This window comes from Lissotriton vulgaris, chromosome 10 (genome assembly GCF_964263255.1).
Source record: "Lissotriton vulgaris chromosome 10, aLisVul1.2, whole genome shotgun sequence".
Classification (NCBI taxonomy): domain Eukaryota; kingdom Metazoa; phylum Chordata; class Amphibia; order Caudata; family Salamandridae; genus Lissotriton; species Lissotriton vulgaris.
Window position 1 is genome coordinate 816,178,643 of NC_141698.1, and position 24,433 is coordinate 816,203,075.

Below are 24,433 nucleotides of genomic sequence, written 5' to 3' on the forward strand. Positions count from 1 at the left end.
TGGCGGCAGGAAACTGCCACTAAAGCGGCGATAATGGGCTTGATAATATGCCCTTGTGAATTCCCACAGAAGTCCAGGTTCACACTAGAACCTATAGAAACTTACCTCTATACAAGGGAAGACCAACAAATGCACATTTGGACTTCTCTTTGAAGGGTCACAACTGTTGATTTACTGTACTGTCCTGAGGAAGGTACGGATTTACTCTACTGAAGACCGAAACGTCGACCATAGAGTCCCTCTCCCCCTTTTTCATTTGATTAATTCACATTGATGATTCTTCTGTTATGATGTAATAGTTGTCAGCCTGCTTGATTATGATGGATTGGACTCTCTCTACAAATGAAGTATAATTACATTACACAATTATTTATTTCATTTGTTCAATACTGTGTCTTCACCAGTAATTGTTGATTTGTACCCTATTTTTTACTTTATGAAGCAATATATAAACCAATGAACTTTTTATCAAAAGATTTACCACCCTGTGTCTCTTTCAATTGTTCTTTTGAATATTCATACGTCTAAGATAGTTGATTGTCTCTGACTATACTGACCTTGAAAAAAAATTGTTACAGTTTCTGATTAAATCAGATAGGATCATAAAACAATTGTAATACTGAATCCTAAACTGGAAAGCAATGTTTTCAAATAAATCACCTTGCAGGCACCATTAATCCATTACAGTTTTTGATAATATGCCCCTAGGATTTGAAATGCAGCCATATTATCAACTCTTGACAGCCATGCACACTAGTAGGAACAAGCCGTAAATAAGTGCCCAGTGTGAGGTAACTGCATGTCACGGTTATAAAAATATCTTTATTTTAGGATGCTCTGCATTTGTCAACATCTTTTGTGGATACTCTTCGCTTAGCCATTTAATTTCTTCTAAGCATTTGCCAACATCTTTTGTGGATACTCTTTGCTTAGCCATTTAATTTCTTCTAAGCAAAAGGGAACGCACGCGTTATTTTAGTAATGCTTACGTGTATGTTTATTGACTTCACAACTTTAACATATACCATACTGTTTGGTTGCAGTCACCCACGAAAATCTGCCTATTTGTGCATAAGAGGAATTTTTCTTTGTAAGTACCTTATGTTACTAATTAAACATAGACACAATCAAATTCAGTTTAAAGCAGAATTAGTCTTAGATAAAACTGACCCACCTAGCAGGTTGACATACAACATAAGTAAATGTTTGCTAATTCTCACAGGTAACACCCTCTAAGAGGATATGGGTTGGAAAAAAAATACTTGCAACCCTTTCGACTGAGAGTGTACAACAAGATTGATGAGAGTGTGGCTTTTCGCATAATGAAGCCTCTTGTTCCTTCTGTGCGGCACACGCACCATTATACTTTCGTCGCCTGTTTCACACAGAGCATATTTGCTCAATGACCAGCTTCAGATATCTGATGACGTAAAAAATCGGACAAATGGGAAATTGCTCTAAAAGATATGCAGTTTGCCACTGACATCTTAGTTGCACAGGCTACAATTGTGCAAGGACAAACTGAGCAAAGGGGAATTACACATGTTTGTTTAATGTGTGCAAAAAGATTGACAGAGGGGTCTAATAACCCCATCAAATCACTTGTAGAAAAGACAAGAAAAGGCAAGTCAAATGAGAGAAGCATTAAAATAAAGGCAACCAAGCCCACAAACGTTTACTAATTCAGAAAGATGAGCCAAATATTGTTGCACATATTTTGCATGAACAAAACTGCTCTAATTTCACACTGGTGCATAACTGTAAATGTATGTGTCACAGTCCTCCAGCGTGTATGAAGATACAACATCTACGCCATACCCAACAATAATGTTGAAGCAAAGGAGTGAGAGGATGTCACTAATGCACATGGACTGCAATTAAAGGCAAATATATTATGTGTGTTTGGTGTCTTGGTGCGTGTTATCTTCTGTTCACATGCTAAAATGTGAGTGAGATGTAGCAGCAGAGGTCAATGGCTGTCACTACTACTATCACTACCTACTATCATTAGTGTTGATGTCAACAATGTTTTATTACTAAGTGTTGGAAATGGCCCTTTCTAGGGCGCTTACCCTTGACTTTTTGCTTTTGTCCCTCCTGTTTTTCCACTGATCTACGCGCTAGCATTAGGACTTTGAGCGATTTCGACACTGCCATTCAGTGCCAAAGCGCTACGTTTGTCATATACATACTGGTGATTGGTGTATACATGATTGGATGATTTGAGTTAGCTGTAAGTACCTTGTCTAAAAATAAGACATATACCTAGGTCATGTGACTCAAATGCTCCTCCGTGGGCCTGCAGCACTGGTTGTATCATCCACTGAGGTAGCGCTTCAAACATGCCACAGGATGGCCCTTGTGGGGGGCCTGTGTACACATTGTACTGTTACTCTGATTGGCATTTAAAAAGCTACTTGCCAATGTTCTGCATGTCTCATCCTATATCGGCGTACTCCCTGGGGAAAGGGTGCGGCATCAGTAAGAGGTAGGGCATGTGCGTGTGTGTGTGATATGTGCCCAGGTAGCGAATGGCACTGGATGGTGTGTTCAGTAGTGTAGTTCAGAAGATGCCTGCTTCTCGCATTGAATTGGCAATGAGGATCGTTGGAAAGGCTATTGAGCTGTATTTCTCATGTACAGAAAAGTGGCAGCATAGTGTTTGACATTGATGAGTTAGTACTGGCAAATCGTTTCTGGTGGTGCGTGGGGGTTCGACATTACTAAAATGGCAATACGATTTTTGTGAAAGCGGTTATTTTGATGCTCAGGGCTCTGTGTGCCTGTCAGACTGTCTCCACTTCACATCTGAGTGCTACAGGAACAGTTATATCTGTACATTCCTGATACACAGCCATAAATTAGGGGCTCAAGGGAGTCCCCAATAAAGATATTAATCAATCCTTCCAGGGTGGGATGGCAGATAGAACAACATTTAGAAAGGGCCTGTGCATTTCAAAGGTGACCTTTTGAACTGATCTCATCTTCAAAGGCCATTGTGGGTATAACGGGACCCTGTCCTCAGGCGTTAGAGATGCGTGAAGGTTTGGAACCATACTATGCCGCTTCAGGACTGAGACATTGACAAAAGCAACTAGTGGGGCAGGAGGGACTGCATCTGGAATATCCACAGACTTTTAGTTGCCTGGGGCTTGTCGTGCTCTAGGAAAGGGACACTGACCCTGTGGATAAGCCTGACTGCTCTGTGCCAAGCTACCCAAGAATGAGCACAGGTTATCGGACAAGTGTATCGTACTCATACTATCTAGGACAGTGGATTCTGTCTGGCTTTGATGTGTTCCAGCCAGCCGGAAACCGCTGGATCTAACAATTGCACTACGGTTAATATTGCCAATACTGGTAATATGATTTGTATACAATTAGCACTATTACTTCTAATATTAATGCTCCTTCTACTATTTCTGCTGCTAGTACTGCTAGTGCTTCTATTTCTGACACTTGTACTAATACTAGTACTTGTGGCAATGAGTGGTAGTGGTGCTACTATAAATATTATTGTTAATAGTAGTAATATACTACAAACTTGCTCACTTCTACTACTATCTCAACTACTATTGATACTTGTAACACTACTAACACTAATAGTCATTATACTACCTATACTGCTTCTAAAGGCAGTGCTAAATTCACGAAAGCTAATCCTACAATCAATACGAGGCAGTTCCACTTCTAAACTGGGATCCCAAATTCACAGGTTTAGAATTTCCAGGTAGAAATGCACTCACTTCAACATGAAAGCAAGCCTAGGTAGCATTAATATATACACCCACAACGATATACACTGTGGCTGTTCTCAGTCCATGAGCTGGATTAATACTAGTTCCAAAATTCCTAAAGTCTGAACGGTTATGGTCCCTTTGCTATTGTATGGAATCTAAGTGGAATTCTCTGAAATATAATTAAACCCTCTGGTCTAGATAGTGCCTTGCTTTTATGAGCTGGAGCAGCCTCTTGCTCTAAGTATGTTTATGAAGTTATGACGTTTCCTGAGTAGTACAGTTAGATGTAAATTGAGCCTTTATAATGCCTTTCAACAACAGTAGCCACAGTGACGGGTGGACTTATTTGGGATATACATGCCTGTAAGAGGTTGGTGCAGGGCCCAGGTTAAAACAACTTGTAGGGCTTTGTACATATTCTACCCAAATGTACTAATTTAATTTTGCAGCAGAAGCACAAAGCCCTGAAAAGTGTCCCATCTGCCCTCCCCTGCTGACAGTGACAGCCCTGGGAACATACACGGATCATTCAAAGGTCCAGCTGTCACAATAACATTTTACCATTCTTTCAATGTTTTAAGTGGGCTTTTGCTGCACTACTCTGGGAAGTTCTACATTCTGTAGCAGTGTTTAATTTGCAAATAAGTGCCAGGGCCCTTGTCAGTAGGCCACTGAGGCTTGTGCCACTCATCGCCCTTACCAGTCCTGCCAGTGACATTACCGAAACAACAACTAACCATCATACATCTACAAGTGCGGCATTTTAGACTATTCCAGCCCCCCAAAGCTATAAGAATGGCTTGGGTGGCATGTATTAGTCATTTTTAATGTATATTGAACTGATGAACAACTGTTATTGTGCTGATCTATAGATTAGACAAACAGTGCCATTATGTGGCAGCCCGTCATAAGTGCTGATGTTGCTAATTAAGTTCTGGAGCAGAGCACCAGAAACCACTGGCTCAAATTAAGCACTGACTGTAGAGTTGTGGTATCTGCAGGACGAAGTTGCATCCTAATTTGCATGGGCAAGTCAAATACAATGTCCACCTACAAGAGGAATCCATTATATCTCTGATAGTTACCACAATAGTGGTGGGCACTAACAATTATCTCCAAATGCTATCAGGGCCAGCTTTAGCGACGGTGGTGCCAGGTGCGACTTTCATTTTTGGCACCCTCCCAGGCCTCCCATGACCTCCTCCTTGGATTCCCTCACTACCACCCGGCAAAAATGCCCCTCATCTCTCCATAGCCTCTCTCAGATACATTTAATTTGTTTTAAAACATTAGTAAAGGCTGGCTTTACTAATAAGAATGTTTATACACCCACACGAACGATACTTAGCAACATTAGAAATAGATAATGAAAGACTGAGGAAAAAAATATAACACCCTGATATATTTTATGCAGTTTGCATGCAGCTCTTTGATGACAAAATCATTAATCCTTCTAAGAAACCCTTAAAGCCATTATATCTGCGCTTCAGATCCTTCATCACAGTTTGGTAAATCCCACTCTATTAGAACACTTCTTTTAGGACTACCATGCTAAGTGACAGTTTCCGCTTTATAAATTATAATTGTCATCATCAGTACCACCATCATCATCATAATATCATCCAACACAGGCATTCAGAGCAATGCCGGCCTATAATCACAACTCAGCCCATCAAGGAGGAAGAGTCATAGAAGAAAATAAGAGACAGGCACAAAGGGCACACATTCCACAAGCTTAGCTAGAAACACAGGAGAAATCCCAAGATTAGCCCACACACATAGAAACAAGGTGGTGGACCATACCAATCCTAAAGCAAAGGAGTCACCAGCAAAACACAGAGCAGGCACACCCCAGCTCCATGCCCAGCAGGTTGCCAGGGATTGGCAGGCCAAACATTGGAATTGTTACCGCACAGCCTCCAAAACATCAGTTATATCATTAAACAATTAAACAAATTTGATTTAAAAATCTTTCAACCTGATACAAAAACAGTGGTAATGAAGGGACATCAAGATTTCTTTGTTTTAAAAGAAGCAAAATATCAGACAAAAAATATTAATTATGTACTCTCTGAGTCCTTGAATTGTTATGAGAATATGGGGACTGGCATTGATGACAGGACAATCATGCTTGTGCTCACAGAGAATCATTGAGTATGGAGCGATGAACAATACTCACTTGTCCGAAAGGGATTTCAGAAATAACAATTTCAATTGTCATTTACCTAAATAAGGGGTGCAACAAGTTATGAAAATTGTTACCACTGTAGAATTCTAAATTTTTACAACAAATTAACATTAGAGATTGTTTTCAAAGTTCCTATGCTGTAGACCTGCCTACATACACAGCATAACAAGTATAGTCTGGGAAATTTTAGAGAATGTTCAACAGATTGGGTATTTTGTGTGTTAAGCACCCCACTGATGGAGGATGGGATGGTTGATTTGAAATGTAAGTATTCTATGCATGCAGTAAAGAGAGAAGGAAGAGAAGAATTATTTATTTTTAGTGTTTTACAATTATACTATTAATTACTTCCACTGTAGGCAAAAAAACTATCATTATTTGTAGGGACAACCCTACAGTCAAACATGTTTATATATTATTATTATGCTGTCTAATGATTTGATAATCAGCATCCAATAAATTGTTTTGTGTTCACAAGATATTTGTAAATTTTAATTTATACAGAACTTATTATGGTCATAAAAAAATTACTTACTAGTAATCTTTATTACCCTGAATCGCAGTCCCTCCTTATCCCAATCCTCTTCATATTGAGACTTTTAGACCTCCTGTATAAAGTTGTTCATACATAAAAAAGAGTGCAAACATGCACCCATCCTTTTTCTATGACAATGTACTTTGGGATGCTATAATGCCCCTTTCTTACCCTCCTATGCTCCTGTGAGTAACAAGTAAGAAAACACTTGGAGTTGCAAAGCGGGAGGGGGAGGGGATCTTGGCCTATAAAGAGGAAGACTACGATTTAGGGTAATGAAGATTAGCAGTAAGTAGTTATTTCATTACTTATTTTCCAACCTCCTAAACTCAGTTCTAACCATACTGAGGACATACCAATTGAATCGTTTGCACCAACCAGCTCGTAATGCGGAAACTAGTATTTATTTATTTGAACAACAATTACTTCATTATTGAGTCATTAATTACAAAATCAAATTTCTAAACTGAGAACTGATCCCAATCCATCCTGTAATGTTTTACAAAGGTTTGAGGGGTAGACCAATTTGCAGCCCTACAAACCTCTTGCTACTGCAGCCTCAGCCCACGTATCTAAAATCAACCTTGTGGATCGCCCTTGGACTTCCTCTAGGGCTTCTTTGCCAACCAACCTGCATGCCTGAAAAATTGCTTGGCAAACCGATCTAGTAAGTGTAAGGTTTGAAATAATTTTGCCTTTGTTGGCTCCATCAAATAAAACATAAAACAGTTAAAAACTTCACACTCCCTCATGCAGTCAATTTTAATTCATAATGCCCTATTTACACACTCCGTTGAGAGTATGCAAAAAGTCTTGAGGAAAAGGTAAAATTATCTCATCAGAGAGGTGGAATTTGATTTGAACCTAAGAAACAAATTCAAAGTCTGCCCTTCCAGCCAGTTCTTTCAACCTCCTAGCTGAGGGGATTGCTAATAAGAATTCTAACTTTGCTGAAAGTCAAACTAATTGAGCCGATTACAGAGGCTCAAAAGGTGGTTGTCGTAAACCTCTCGAAACAACTGCAAGCTGTCAGGTCGGAACAATGTTAGGAACTCCTGGCTTTCTAGGGCTACAACTCTAAGGGTGTTATCTTTGATAAAATGTTAACTGTATGAGGGAATGTTGAGTTTTTAACTGGAGTTTTGTTTCATTTGATGGAGCCAACAAAGGCGTGGCATGTCGTAGAATGGAGTTGAGTGTTGCAGAATGGAGCTGTGTGGCTTAGAGTGGAAGGCTATATAGAGTGGAGTAGAGTGCAGTAGTGTTGAGTATGCATGATGTGGTAGCGCACTGTAGTTACAGACAACATATTTTCAATTGAAATAACCATTACATTTGCACTGAAATACAGTGTTGCTGCACACAAATGATAATGAGTGCAAATGTCATCATGTAGTGTATTGATGTGTTTAGATCATATTCAAATATTTATTTCCACCACTTCAGAATTACTTAAAAAAGTGCTTCATTTGTACTAAGTCTGATATATTCTGAAACATCAACACGGTTCATTTTTCCTCTTACATGGATACTTAGCAGGATTGTCACATAAATGTTCTCACTTTGAAGTCAGAGAAAGAAAAGTAAACACCAAGCTCCCAGAGACTTTGACATTTGACCTCAGTCTTTGAATGCACAGCTAATGTGACATGATAAGAACAAGATTTAAAGGCCTGTTCACAGAATGTGAGTTCTTGGAAAAATACAGTAAACAAGGTTTGGGCAACAGGAGTGATGAACTCAAGCAGGACAGTGTAGAGCAAATAAATCCAGCAAATAGAAAGACAGAAAATGGGAGTTACAAAGCCAATGGTAAGCAGCAGGCGGAATGCATTTTGAATATCCCCAAGATGTCTTTAACAAACTAGACAGAAGCTGTAACCTAAAGAGGAAGGAAAAATGAAAGCCGTTGAAAAAGAGTAATAATAAAGCCAACGAAAGGAAACTTTGGGAGTGCTCTAAGACCACTGTGCGTTCTTTGTATGACCCCTATGTGGTTGTTTGAAGCCAGGTAGCTAAAATTTGCCTTGTATGTGACAGTAAAAGGAAAATGGATTGTTAAAGAACTTTCAAAGTCATATGACAGATCTATCTCTTAAATATCATTTCCCAAATACACCATATTTGAGGCAGCAAAAAAACAAAAACAGATCAATGAATAATTACCATTGGTTACAAAGAAAAAAGTGAACTTCTACTGCATTATTCAGGGTGCTTGTACAATAAGACATATAACAAACTGGCTTTTTTCCTAAACTTGTTTTAACTATCTTTTTCATTTTAAAATTGAAGGAATATTTATTTGTCACATGCTTTGTGGTGTTATCATAGCAAAAATAGAACAAATTCTACTTTTCTGGCCTGGTGCAAATATGTAAAATGGTCGTGCAAAGGGTTCAGTTACCTCGATTGCCTGGTACATAAGCAGCACATTTTAGCAAAATATTGTTATTAAATGTTAACGCCAACGCAGTGTAATCTGCCTGCCTCTGATGCACGATTCCTGAAAGGCACATGGGAGTTTAGAATATCATGGCGGAAGCCTGATGCTCTTTTACACTATCAAAGGGTGATGATTAATCAGTGACGAACGTCAGCGCCATCCTCCAACCGATGAGTAAATAGAAGAGCTGAAGAATCCCCTGGCTGTTTAAACCATGTGTACAGCTCGCAACCTCTGTTAGATAAATTATAATCATGGCCTGCTCGACTTTTCCATTTTTGGTGTTTCAAGCTGCGATCCCTTTTTTTACACGTAAAGCAAATTTAGAAGTAACTAAAAGAGAATGGTTGTGTGCAGAAAGCATTCCTTCTACTAATAGCAATTAATCACAGTCTTTTCTCGCAAGAACTTTCGTGAAACCAAACAGAACAGCACAATTACCACTTCAAGGCACCACATTATTTCCAGATCACCCCACAAAGTAGTTCAAACTTTTTGTAAAATAACCCAAAATGTTTTCTTTAATCTGATTTACCACATAAAGGGCCAGATGTACGACCAGTTTTTGCATGCGCAAACGGGTTTGGGACCCCTTCGCGCAAGCAAAAACCTACACGACCAATGTACTAACACTATTTTGCAAGTCGCAAAAAATTGTGACTCACAAAATAGTGTTATGAGACTCGCTATTAGGAAGGGGCGTTCCCTTCCTAATAGCAACTCACAAGCCATGTATGAATGTTTTGCGGCCATAATTGCGGTCGTAAAACTCTTGCAATTTACCGCCCTCTTCAAGAGGGTGGTAATATAGTTGCAAATGGGAAAGGGACCCCTTCCCCTTTGCGAATGCAGGAGAAAACATTTTTTAGGCGCAGGCAGAGGTCCCAGGGACCAATACCTGCCCTTAAAAAATGAACGAAAAAGTTTCTTTTTTTTCTCAGGAAAACGGGATGCATTCCTTTCAGGAAAATGGGATGCATTTTAAAAAAACTGCTTTATTGAAAAGCAGTCCCAGACATGGAGGTCTGCTGAGCTCAGCAGGCCACCATCCCTGGGAGAGTCAGCCATTCCCAATTGGGTCGCAAACTGCAAGTGGCTCATTAATATTCATGAGCCTCGCATTTTGCTACCCCTTTGGGAATTGCTTACAGTGTCTCTGACAATGTGGTATATTGGCTCTTGTGACTCGCAAATTGCGAGTCACAATTTTTTGCAATTTGCGAGTCGCAAAAGTCAATGGTCGTACATCTGGCCCAAAGTTTCAATTCCACATGAGGAAGATCTATACAATATCAAATCTTCATGACTGCACGACCATGGATGGCACTGATCCATCAAATATTATGGGTTGTGGAAGATCAAACACCCTTTGAATCCTGAATCATATCATAGAGCTGATCTCTAACTTTGGCTCCTCAGAAGCCTCATATTCATTGTAGAAGTGAAGGAGAAAGCCAGGGCAAGGAGGGAAACTACTTAGGCTCCAGTTAGGAGTTTTAGTGGTGTGGGGGCGGGCAGTACTTCACTGCACCACCGAGACTCACCGCCACCCGCCCGCCAGGTTTAAAATTATTTGATGTCTGGCAGGTAGGCGGCATGGTGTTCCATGGCGGAGCCTCTTTTAAAGGCTGCAGCGTCTTTGAAAAAGGCACCGCAATGGGAACACCTCACAAGGTTCCTGCACATCATAGACTCAAAAGTCCATGCCATGCAAGAACTTTATGGGCATACACACAGGTGAGCACATGCTATGTCCACCTATATACATGCACAAATGGAGAAGGCACAGGGGGCCCTGCAGGTCCCCCTTTGTTTCCTCTCCTCCAAGGTTTACATGGAGGAGGAACCGCTGAGTAAATCTTGGAGGAGAGGAAACTCGTAATATGATTGGCTGGACCAAGGTGGTCCCGCCGAGCATATTGTGGCCTCTGACCACCAGACCATCTCCAGGAAACTGCAGTTCCCTGGCGGTGGCGGTCTCAGGGTGGTCTGACTGCTGAACTCGTACTGGGGTGGTAGGACTGCCAGTGCGGAAGTGGCTGGATCCGCCATCACCATGCCACCACAAGTCTGGCGGTCCTCGGACAGCTAGACTTGTAATCGGGCCCTTAAAGTATACATTGCAATTAGAGCTCTAATTAGGTCTGGCTGCAGCTTAAGCTGTCCTGAGACCTCCTGTCATCAATTCTTCACAAATGTAGATTATGAAGAAAGGAGAGTAGGGTTTGAGGCATCCCTTAAGTCTTTGGCTTCTATGAGATTTCATGGGTTGCCATTACTTCATTAGGCTGTCCATCAAACCCATTTAATTTCGTGGATGTTTACACTGTACTATATATGTTCCCATTTTGGAGATGGGGCATTAAGTATTTCTTTGTTGGAGTACAGGTGTAGTATGATGGGTAGCTTGTAATGGAGTCAGTGCGTGTTCTTTGATGGATTTGCTTTGCTGATATAAATATGTTTCAATTCTGACATATAGCCTTTATTGTTTAGGAAGAGTTTGCTGTTTGAGATGCCTTTGTTAGTCATTTGGTCATAAAGGTGCAATGCTATACACAACTGGCTCTTGCACATTTATTTACTTGCTGTTATACTATTATGTTGGATTTGCAGCTGTACAGTTCACAAAGTACGGGTGGACATGAACATAGGCTTTCTTCAAGATGCAACAGAAATACTGTCCCTTTGTGAAAATAATCAATTGCAATATTTTACCTTGTATGCCTTCTAAGTTTACTACTAACACTTAAGGAAAGGTGGGGGTAGCACACACTGCGGTCCAGTGATTATCAACCACTTCCCCTAACAAAAAGTCAGGTCAATTGTCTTTGCCAGTGCTTGTTGCTTTCTGTTCCTGAAACTGTCTTTATGGCTACTGAGACCAGGGGCACCAAAAGAGCAAGTCAGTGGTATCAGCTTGTACCACTAGTTACATACAATAAACATGCATGTTCGCAGATAACATGTCTATACAAATTACAATAGCTCACATAAGCAAACAAATAATCATCTTTCTACCTGGGAGGAGGGCAGATAGCCAAGTTTCTTTACACTTCTCAGATTCAAAAGAACATCTAACAAAATGGCAGCAAAAAAGGGCACAAACTGGTACAGAATGAAAGCACTGCAACTGTTTATCTCTCAATCTTTTATGATATCTAAATTATGCATGGTGTTTTTTCGCTACAGCAGGTAAATGAGTTGCTGTTTGCCACTTTCTAGACAAATGAAAGACTTATGTGGAAACTAAAAGGGCGCACGCCCACCGCTTGGCAGCGCTAATTCATAGACCCTGAAAGGATGAGTAACATAGATGTTCATGTGCAATCTTCATGCCATGCACACAGTTACCAATGCAGAAGCTTGCAGGTGTCACCTGAAACGCCGAATGAAAGAAAAAAGTTTCCGGTTTCTCAATACTGTGAGCAATCACCAGGTGAACTCGAGACATACAGATAATCTGGTAGGATATCTTTTTAGACTCATGACGGTGGTGTTGAAAGCAATACGAATAACAAGTCACGAGAGTGGGACTTCAGAGCTGTTTTCTTTTTTGTTAAATGAAGGCGCATGCAAAGGCACTTTTACACTGTCACTATATAGCAGCAGCACATCAGGAAGTATTTCACCATTGGAGAAGAACATGTCAAGTATCTGCTTCTTTTCTGTGAGCTTCATAAGTGACTATATTAAAGCAGTTTCCCATGAACAGTCAAATAAATGTTGGGGTACACCTGAGATGGGGTAGTTACCATTGCCTAAATATTTTTCCATTTTACATTTGTGTCTTATGGTTACATTTCAAGCCTAACATCCTCTTTGTTGATTTGAACAAAAATATCAATGTGATTTTTATGTGTCTCCGTTTAACATTCTGCTCACTACTATCAATTTCAAATATCAATTTCTTACCAATTGTCGATTGCACTTGATAATCATTCTGAGCCAATTGTCAACTAATGTTCTGAAGGGCGGATGGGGCTCCCTGTTATCTCTAATACACATGTAGCCACTCACATAACACCTTACAGCCTAAGTATGAGTCTGGCGGTTGGACCACCATTGCCCTGCCGCAAACGCCGTTCCCTGGCAGTGTTATAGTGGTCCGGAGGCAGCGATATGCTTGATAGGATTGTCATGGTCCCGCCAGGCATATTACGAGTTTCCTATCCACCACGGTTTTCGTGGAAATATTCCTCCATGAAAACCCTGGTGGCTCAGTAGACTAATGCATCCCCTGCAAGGGCCTGTGTTCGAACTCATGGTCGCAGGTTCAAATCCCAATGGGTCCACTCAGCCTTTTATCCATCTGAGGTCAATAAAATGAGTACTATTGAGTTGGGTAACAATAAACATCTGTATTCAGCACCAAGATGCCTTCTGGTGAATGTGCGCTTTACAAATACATGTTATGAGAGGAAACAAAGCCTCTGCACCATGGGGTGCATGCACCCAGTTCCTGCACGGCATGAAGTTTTCAGTCCATGCCATGCAGGAAGTTTTTGGCATTACCATTTCAGTGCCCGTTTTCAGGGCACCACAGTGGGAACGTCAAAAAAAGCCCACCAAATGAGAATCACTCGTAATCTGGCAGGCGGCCCGACCACGGGTTTGGAAACAAGGCGGCGGGGCAGACCCGGTGCCGCACCACCAAACTCGTAATTAGTTCCTTAGTGTGGTAGCAAAATTGTTGTATTTTTTTACAGTACTGACTCTTAACTCAAGGGTTCAGTTCTTAATTTGGATACCAATACAATTACTTAATGCCAGTTCCCACTCCAAGACACCCTCAAAGATGGATCTGGTGTGTCCAGGCTCATGAAGGATCACCCTCTAGAGAGCATAGGCTGGCAGCATCCTCCCCATGCACAGAGAAGGTATAGTGTCAGTGGAAGAGTATGCATCTTATGCTAAATTTCTTAGGAGGAACTGGATTTGGTTCCAGTTAATTCAAGAACAGGGGTCTCCAACCTTTTCTGCAAGAAGAGCTACTTGTGATCAATGAGAATGATCCAGAGCTACTAATATTATTAGTGTTGTAATGGCGACTACATCAGACTAGATTACATTAGTAGATCCCATATGCAAGATTACCAAAAGTGACAAATCAATGGTTGCCAACAGTAATGCAAAAAACGGTTTTGTCAACATGCAATGCCTCTTCATTGGTAATACTTAACAGCTAAAGTTGCAGCGTCCCTTGCACCAAGGTAATAATATTGGTAATAATATTAGTAATAAGCCACCCCTGCACTCATGATTTATCATAGAACTATCAGTTTTAGATATATTTTGGAAATGCAAACATTTTTCTCCAGACTTCAACTGGTGCATACATTTTTGTCTCTAATGCATGCTTTTCAATGCTTACATTTATTGATTCAACCAAGCAAACGCTTCCCATTTAGTAAGCTGGGCAGCACACAGGATAGCTACTTATAGGTAGCTGGAGAGCCACCAGTAGCTCCAGAGCTACTAGTTGAGGAAGCCTGTTCTAAAATAGAATAAATAAACAGTCTAGGGTCTATTCACAAAGTTAACTTGCAATTAGTTTACATGTGTTAGTTTATGCTTACACTTTGAGTAACTTTACTACTTTTGGCTATTTACTGATTAAAAGCATAGAGTTAAACAGAAATGAAGTCTTACACATATCTACCTGCTGAAATAGGGGAGGAGAAGTAGTAACTCAGGCTTCACACATGGCCAACCACTAATACTGCAACACCCTCCAAAATGAAAATAATGGCAGCGGGGACTTAAAGTGGAACCCCATAGGGAATAATGTTAAATTAAATGTAACTATTTAAACTGCTTAAAAAAATAACTGCAGTTAAGGTACTATTAAAAAGTTATCTAGAAATAATGCGTATTTATCATTTAATTTTAAAATACTTTAATAACCTTTACTGATTTAAAAAATTAACATAACATACATTTTTATTTAACAATATTTACAATTTTTTAAATTAAATTTATATATCACTTTTAATGATTATGAATACCTCATAACTATATATATTTTACTTTAGGTTGGAAATATATTTAGTTCAGAAAAGGAAGTTTAATATATTTAGGTTTATTTAAACATTTAATTTAAAATTAAGTCATTAGCCCTCCAGTGTGTTTTTTTACATTTAAAACAAATATATACAATTAATTTACATTAATTAATATTTAAAACATAAAAATATTGGCAATATTTTTTTCAAGTTTAATTTCCTTTTTTTCTTTTCTCTATCCTTTACCATAGGGTGATCAGCACTGGTTTACATTTAGAACTATAGTAACTTTCTAAGTGCAGTTTGTGTTGCATAGCCATGGGCTTACCCTTATGTGGGTGGTTGAATATAACTTCCTTAACCTACCCCTAGCCTTCCTTAAACACTTCCTTACTTCCCCCAAAAGCCCTCCCATTTAGGAATAAGAATGCCTATTTTCCAGCCACTCCCCCTGATCTTTCCCACATTTACAATTAAGTAGTGCACTTACATGTATGATGAGCTTGCAGGTTCATATTTTTAAGTATTTTTAAATACTATTGATCCTTTAGTTGCACATAAACGCTTTTGGGACATGTTTTGAAAGTCATGTATTTGCTTTTTGCTTCTTTGGTTACTAATCACCAAAAAAAGCCATGTTTAAAAGTCCTGGTCCTCTAAATGAATCACTTTTGATACCAACCTAAATAGCAGGGGTGGTTCCTCGGCAGAGGAGCATCTCCCCACTGCTCTCAGAGTAGGAGAAAGCAAAAATAAAATGATAATAACCTCGTCATTATCATTTAATTTTTCACTACTGGGCTGGGTGAGGGCGGGGAAGGCTGGTGGTACGGGGAGGAGAGGTTTGCACTCTCCAAGTGGGCATGACTGCTTGGCCGGCTGTATTGGGCCAGCCAAACAGTCATGCACACTTTGCATGTTTCCCACCAGACTGCAATGCAAAGCCTGTTTGGGAACATGCACAGGCTCCCACTGCCTGTCTGAGTGCCGAACCACGGTGCACAGTACAATCACAACGCTGCATTGCAGCGTTGTGATTGGCTTAGGGGAGGAAGCCTCGGTGCTTGCTGTTTGCAACGTAAGCTGAGGAGAGATGGTGGTGTCGAAAGAGACCTGAGCTGAGGAGAGACGGTGTCCAGTAAAAAGGTAACTGTTCTTTCTTTTGTCCCTCCACCCCGCCTCATCACCCCGTTCCCTGCCAGCCGCCACTGCTGAATAGTTGTGCAAAGTCACACGTTTTTCCCATGTTTTTATCAGTCACTGACGAAACTAAAAATGAGTCTTAAAGAAATAACTTGCAGGCATTTTGTTGTTTGAACATCTAATGAATGTTTGTGGGGTGCATTTCAGTAGTTTAGAGCTACATCTTGGAAATGGCAGTTTATCTCTATTGATTTCGGTTGATATTTTACTTTATTTCACCAGTAGCTTTTCACTTGTTTTGCCCACTGTACATATATAGCTCTATGCAGAAAATGCACAGACTTAACTTGTGTAATGGAACTCCCACCAGGGAACTACTGACGGGTGCCATATTAGGTTCTGGAAACATTTAAAAACAAATGGTTTTCGGTTTATTTCCTAGTCTGTACTTTGTGTTAGCCACAAAGTTTGGCCCATTCTGTGCGCTACACAAATGTTTTGGCTACTCAAACACTCACTGCCTCTGCCCTTCAAGTACTCAAATGTCTGTATGCCAAACTCTGGAGGAGCAGCTGTCCAATCCAAGGTATGTGCTGCTGCACTGACTGGGAATGGGAATACTATTACTCAGGATATGAAAACGAAACTAATCAGGACATGTTAACATGCAGTGATGGCATCCTAATCCAATTAGTATCACTGATTTCTATCGCAAAACAGTCTTTGTTCACCTTTCTCATTTCAATATTGCAGGAAGCTTGGTTTTCTTACGGTTATTAAAAACCTCTACCATTTATTTATGTCTCTCAATTTCTCAAGTGATCATTGAGCATTTTAGGTGTACCCTTTCCCACAAGTTAACCTTAAATTAAAAGCCAGGAATGGACAATTCCTTCAGGAAATTAAACATAGGATGAGTCTGTGGGTGAACTTGACTCTTGAGGTAAGCATGTAGTGGGAATGGCATTTTCCCCTAATCATCCTTTTCAGTCCGTAACACGATATGTCCCTGATGTCGTTTATTGTTCTGGGAATTCATGCTCCTCGGCCTTCTTGTTTGTTTTACTTTCTCACACCAGCAATCAGCAAGGTTAGCATAATAACGAAACTGAAAGGTACAATATGCCACTGACAGGGAAGAAAGTCCAGTTTCTTCAAATTGCTTTGATAACATTCACCTTGAAACTCAGTTAAGCATTGCATTCATGTCTTTGACTTTGATAAAGTTGTGTCATACTCGATATATATTTATGTACCGCAGAGCCACAATGTTGGTGTTCCTCTTCACACAAGTTAAGTTTTAGAGGCTATGTTTCTTGCCGGGTTCAGATCTTCATATGGGACCCCAAAAGCATTGCTTGTCCACCCACATGTCCCCCTCATGCACCATCTAAAATGCCTTATAGGGAAGCTGTTATCAAGCTTCATCCAGCAATGGCAAACACCTTCCACACCCCCAGAGAGCCACACCTTTGTGTCCAGGAAACTGAAGGTGAGTAAGCATCTGTTTCGACAGAGAAAGGGCCTTGATGATCTGTGCTTTTTAATCATCAGCCTAACCACTAGGACAGGAAAGTGCCTTCTGAAATTGCTCTAATGTCGTCCAACAGCGAGTAACCTAATAAGTTACCCTTGTACCTCTGAGATGTTCATGAATTTCGACTAAGGCCAGAGGTCTGTGGTTTAAGAGAAATAATGAAGTAGCAATGATGTTGAGTTCTAGGGGCCTGATTATGACTTCAGCACAGCGACGACTGCGCAATGCCACCTCCGCTGCACCAAAGCCACACAAGCATCGCCGACCATATTATGGTCTTTGGCCTTTAACATGGCGGTGCCTTGAAAACAGGCACCGCCATGAGAACGGCCAAAAAGTTCCAGCACGGCTTGGACAGTGCTGGAACTAGGGGGAATACAGACACGGTAGTACATGTTGTGCCCCCATGAATGTATCCCCAGGTCGTGGGGGACATGGGGGACCTAAAGGTGTCGGTGCTCCGCCATGGAAAGGCTGGTGGTGTAAGAACTCAAAATATGCGGAGCGGGACTGTGCCAGTCCCTTCTCAGCACATTACGTTTTGGCTCTCCTGGGTCCACCGTCAAGGAATAACTATTCCCTGGTGCAGCAGGCGGTCCACCGCCAGCACGACTTTGTAAGTTGTAATTGGCAATACAGTGGAACCCCACCCCCTCGTAATCAGACCCTAGGTTTTTGAGGAGGCTGTGGACATGATGCATCCTTATTTGCCTCTGCCTATACTCTCAATACCAGACTTGTATACCGTACTCACACATCTGTATCATCAGAGTGGACTGGGAGCTCTAGCCTTTAAAAAGACAATGGCAGGGTTGCATACATTCCTTGGTACCCAAAGAATTCGTTCAGCAGTGGTAAGGTTTCCAACAGCAGGACACACTAGAGTGAGTACAGAGGCTCTAGGCCCCAAATGTTTAGTGCCATGACCCAAAGATTTGCTCAAAAGCCAACTGCCAATGCTCTTGAATGTTGGGGTTGCCGAATACCAAGGCTGCATAATCTTGAAACCACCTCATGCCCAGTGGCTGCCACTGGCAAATAAAACAGGTGGGTGAATATTTAACCCACTGACAGGCACTAATAAAAACCAGCAGTGCCCTTAGACTCAAATTCAAAGCTTAAAATTCTTGTCCGTTTTAAGCAGTGTTTATAACGGGCCACGATTGAGAGCTCAAGTTGAGACTGAAGGCACTGCAAGTTTCTTGCAGTGCGTGTCAGTGAGTTAAACCAAAGTAAAATTAAACAAAATGAAAAGATGTACTTACGTGCTGCCATGTGTTCTGTGCTCCTCTTTATCACAGCAGCACAGGCTCCTAGAGCTTTAGCAGCAACTCCCCCAACCAATCCAGACGCTGCCCTCATGCTATTCAGTCAGCATGAGAGAAGCACCAGGATTGGCTGGAGCGTGCTGGTTCGATGCTCCTTCAGGCTTTGGGGGCCTGTGCTTCCTCTTCAAGCAGCTGTATAAGACAGCGTGGGTTGGAGTATTTAAAGTGCATGCCAGCCTGGCTGTCACAACACAGCCGCCCACAGTGACATGTGCACTTTAAGCTGAAGTTCAGGCTGTTCTTCCTTGCTGCTGCCCGGCCCTCAGACTTGGCTACTGCCACCGTAAAAAATAAAATGGTAATCAATTTGATTTATCACCATTTTATTTTTCATGTTTTCTGCTTGCAGTGGAGGGGTCGATTGAACTCCGCCCTCATAGAGACACCGCCCCTGCTCATGCCTCTTTCACCTTTAGCCAGATACTCCCAGCCCATTCATCTCACTCTTTCGGGCCTCTTTTTCATCCCTACTTTCTTTGCCACTGTTTTTCTCTTCCTCCATCTTTCGCCTTCCATTTTTTTCTCTTTGTTCCTCAGGGTCAACGTCTGATCCTAATATTGCTTATGTTGGAGTGGGAATAGTATATCTCACCCACTCCAAATTTCAATACTTTCTCTACTGTTGCTCATTTTGCAGTGGTAATAGTAAATACATCCCTCTAAAGTCTAATATTTTCTCTACTGTTGCTAATGATGGAGTGGCAAAAGTAAATCTGATTTCTTTGATTTATGTGTTTTTATAATTATTGTTTGCATTCTAGTTATAATGACATGTTGGTTTTTAACAGTGTTTGTGTATATTTTTATGTATCTTTTTACAATTTCATTTGTATTAGTATTTGTAATTATTCTTAAGCATTTTACTTGAGTGTTTGAAACATGTAACTGTTATAGTATTTTATAGATTTTGTAATTCAATTTTAAAGCATTTATGTTATTTTATTTTATTTTATATTTTGATTTTATATTTCTTTTTATGTTTTATATTTTGAGAAATTGTATTTAGTAATGTGTTTTATATTTCAATTTCAAGATACAATTATTATATTTTATAACTGTAATTGTATTTATTAAATTTTTCACATATGTAGATATTTTATATTTGGACCAAATATTGAGTTGTCAATATCAAAAGACAAATATATCGGTAAAAAATATTGTGATGACAACTATCATTGTCAAGAATAATGTTTTTTTCAAGTAAGTAATATTGTTGTCAAGAAAATTGTTCTTTTTAATATTGCTTTTAATAATATCGTTGTAAAAAACATTTTTTTAATTATTTAAATTTGTTTTAGTACATATATTATTTCATGAGTTATTGTTTGTATAATTATTGAATAAAGTTTGTAATATTAAGTGATTTCAAATTTTTAATGTATTTGCTAATGGTGATTTATAGAGTTATAGCGGTTTGCTAGGTTTGTACAGGTATAGGGTGGGAAGTTAGTTAAGTAATAATTAGTTAACAATTAATAATTAATTTATTATTAATTATGTCATTGTTTATTAATTATATAAATTGTGTCATGGTTATATTTTTCATTGAGGAATATGCTAGCCTGGGAGCTTTACCCAAATATGCATACCCCTAAGTTGGCTAAATATAAAATATCAAAGTACTTTTTTGTCTCTCCATGAGTAATTTAAGACTGGTCTAGCCCAGGACACTATCCATTTGTGAAAACATAACGTAGGGCCCCATTATCGTTTTGGGCTCGAGACCATCCAACAAGGATTTGGCAGTCCCGACAGCTCAATTATGATACGAATGCCATTCACACAGTCGTAAACCTCCCTTTTTCCATTGTGGCGTATGCTGCGGCCCAGAAAAGGCTACAGCACAAGCCGCAATTGATAAAGGGATGTTTTTGAATATCCATGCACCTGTGTTGCTTCGCACACGCTGTACAGATGTTTGGGGCGGGGCACTACATTTACCTGCCAGGTCACACAGGAAAGGCCTGTGAGGGACGGGCGCCCTGCTAGGTGCCCCCAAAGTTCCTTTCTGACAGCCTTCCCCTGGCGGTGGGACCGCCATCAAAAACTGGCAGAAAGGGACATCATAATCCCTATGGAGCTGCCTGAGCAGGCACTGCCCCTATTGTAGAGATGATGGTCCAACCGACGCCCCCGACGAGCTCCTTGAGCCTGTTGGAGGCGTCAGTCTTTCCCTCTGACTTCTCCAGTCCCACCCAATGCATTGTAATTCGGCGATCAGACTGCTATCCTGGCTGTCGGGCCGACAGTCACCGACGGCCTGTTGGTGGCAGTCCACCCATAATTATGTAGTTGCAACTATTATTACATTTTTTATATTTTTCATGTTGAACTAACAAAGGAGAGGTAGGTAAATAGCACTCAGGGTGCCAAAGAGCATAGACAAGGGTGGGTGGACAAATAAGAAAGACTGAAGCAAACACAGGCATGTAACTTTAAAAAAAGAAATAGGTGTTGGGGATGCCAATGATTTCATTTACTGGGACTCTCAGTGTTAAAGATAGAAAACTAGAAAGTATCTACCCTTACCCACAAAAAGATATCTGAATCCACAGTAATTTTCCCTCTAAACATTAATTGTTTTTGAATGTTTAAGTCTGCCTACAGACATCTTTAGCTATCTGTTGTTGAATGACCTATGGAAGATACCAATACTTATGGTAGAAATTAGTTCAGCCCATTGCTTATCATTATTTGGTTTTCTTGTTGATGCCATTTGCTTGCTACTTGTTTAATAGCTTTGCTTCCTCTGCTCGTGTTTACACTCTCCCTAGAGCATAGTTTCTTTACCATACTTTGACTGCGTGATTTCAATTCTTCCATGACTTTTAGAGGACTAAGTTTTTCTGTGGCTTTTAGAACTGCATGGTACTCTCCCCTGTTTGCTGTTGTCCCTTCACGTCCCAGTCCAATGCACTCTGTGTTGCTCTCCCATTTTCCAGTTTGCCCAGTTTGCTAACCCGCTCCTGCTTGCTCACTGTTGCCGCTCCTCGTTGATATTTCTATATCCCCCATGCTGAACCTCCTCCATTAGTTTCCAAGTTCCCGCTGCTTCCTTGCTCCCCCACCCTTCGTCCATTACACCTTTTTAAAAAAAATTTAAACATTTTAGAAGGCCTGATAGCTACAATTTAGTTCTGGGCCACTTGTGGCACACATTTTATAATGTTTTTGTGTTTTCTACTCAGGATGGGCTCCACAATCTAGGAACATTAGTAAATTGAGAAAAAGCAAAATGAGAGCCATCACCATGATGCGCCAAAATGTGAGTGCATGTCTGGTGCCACGGAAATGCAAATACATCCCCATGCTGGGACCACTGTAGCATCATTTCATATATATCACTTTTTTATGCTAATGCTTTTCAGCTCCGGCAATAACAATATTCATTACTTTATGCCGACACTGAACAGCATTAGCATAAAGCACTGCCAACGTCAAAAGGCAAAACATAATTGCTTTGCAGATATGTGTTAAAATGTAACTTGATCCCATTATTCACGTAAATGTTTGTGGGACAGCTGGCCCTACCTTATTGGACGGGGATCCTAATGAAAAGAAATAGACAAAAACACCAGCACTCAAATAGTGTTATAAAATAGTATAAGATCCACTCATTAGGGGCTTGCTTTTTAACAGAGTTTCACTTTATTGTAGATGTGATAGATCGTATATTCTTCAGTGTATTCAAATTCACATGTTCGTTCGACACGTGTTTCGTCACACAGTGACTTTTTCAAGGCTGTGAGATTTTACACAAAAAAAACTTAATGTTTGGTCCTTTTACTGTTTTATAACATTGTTTGCATGCTTTGGTTTTTGTCTCTATAAAATGTAATACATTCAAGATCCTTGGATCCAATGTGTACATCACACCTTTGGTAGCAGGGTATGAACAACCAAATAGCACAATCCTGATTACAATTAATGTTGTCATTGCACTATACTCACAACAAACATATGTGCTGTTAACGAGGTGAAATAATGAAACCACTACTACTTTTTGCTCTTTCCTTGGATAAGTGAAAGGATGCATGTCTGTGGGAAGATGCTTAGAGTTCTTTTCATCTTTCTGTTCATTGCTGTCATTATATTTAAATGGCTGGTATTGCTTGTTTAGAAAATACTCTGAACTGCCTGAGCAATGGACAAACGAGCACCTAGCTGAAACCCACTTTACTTTCATTTTAATCATTATAACCCTTACTATAGTAAACATTTAACAACTCTATTCTAACCAAACATTAGTAGAAATTACCAAGCACTACGCAAATGCCAGTACCATGACATAATATAACATACCTAATGCTTCACCAAATAACTTTCTGGCACACTATAAGCCCCCAGGCCCTTGATTAATAACTGGGCCCTGACATGCACTCATAATGAACATAACATACTGTGCACTCGTTCATTCACATTCGCCCCAGTTGTTTCTTGCACATTGGCTTGACGTGGGATGACATCTCATCTGCCCTTGAAACAGTTAACAATGCTGCAAGTCAGGAGATAAACGCTTGGGTCAACATAACAGGCGATAGGAAAATGTTAGCTCAGGGCCACGCTTCTTTGCACAAGAACCACCGAGAATAATTTAAAACCACCAACAAAATACACCCTTTCCTTTTCAAAGTTTGAAGCCAGCCAAAAGGCGCAACCCCACAACCAGCGCCCACAGAAATTAAAAGCAAAAAAAGAGAAAGCAAATATGATGTTCCACTGAAGCTAGGAGAGCGCACGTGGGGCTTTATGTTTTTGGCAGACATGTCTTCACCATATCTCCGACTCTCATATAAGAAGACCGTATTAATACTTTTCAGTCTGCGGGGGTACTTCTAGCTTTGCATGTAGTGTACTCCAGGCATCACGTGCATAAAATGTGTGTGTGTGTGTATAAATAAATAAATAAATATATATATATATATATATCAAATGTGCCCGCGTAAAATTCCTGCGTTCCTATCGTATGAAAAAAAAATCAACAGGTTCATCCTGCAGGATGTTTGCATTGTAAATAGCAATGACACAACCATCACATTATCAAGAACTTTTTTTTATTAATGGTTTTCTTTACTTTCTTACCACAATTTGATCTTTGAGGAAGAATATCTTTATGGTGGAAAGACGCAATTTGAGAAATTTTGCACAAGTGTAACATGAACTTCCTCAATTTACGCAAAGTACGCCTGTGTAATTAAAATGTCACCAGGGTCTAATATTGATGCACTTGGCTCAGACTGACTATATTACACCGCTACTGGTGAGCTTTACATTGACATTCAAAGACTGCATAGTTTGCACTAGGGATGGAGCTATTTTGCACCAATGTTTCATTGGCATGACAAGTGAAAATCAAAAAATACTTACACTCACTAAGAGCTGCACAAATGATATCTAGCACTAACCAGATAGTTGTGCAGTGCAAACGGAGGGGCAGATTCCAATGGCACCAGTCTATGTTATCCACAACCTATTGAGTGTAATGAAACAAAGCAACACAAAGAGATGATGAAT

General features: G+C 40.1%; 1 protein-coding gene across 1 annotated transcript in view; it reads right to left on the reverse strand.

The window, feature by feature from the left end:
• The window catches only part of EGFR (epidermal growth factor receptor), a 414,372-nt gene that overhangs the window by 363,708 nt on the left and 26,231 nt on the right, over window positions 1-24,433 (reverse strand). The window lies entirely within an intron of this gene.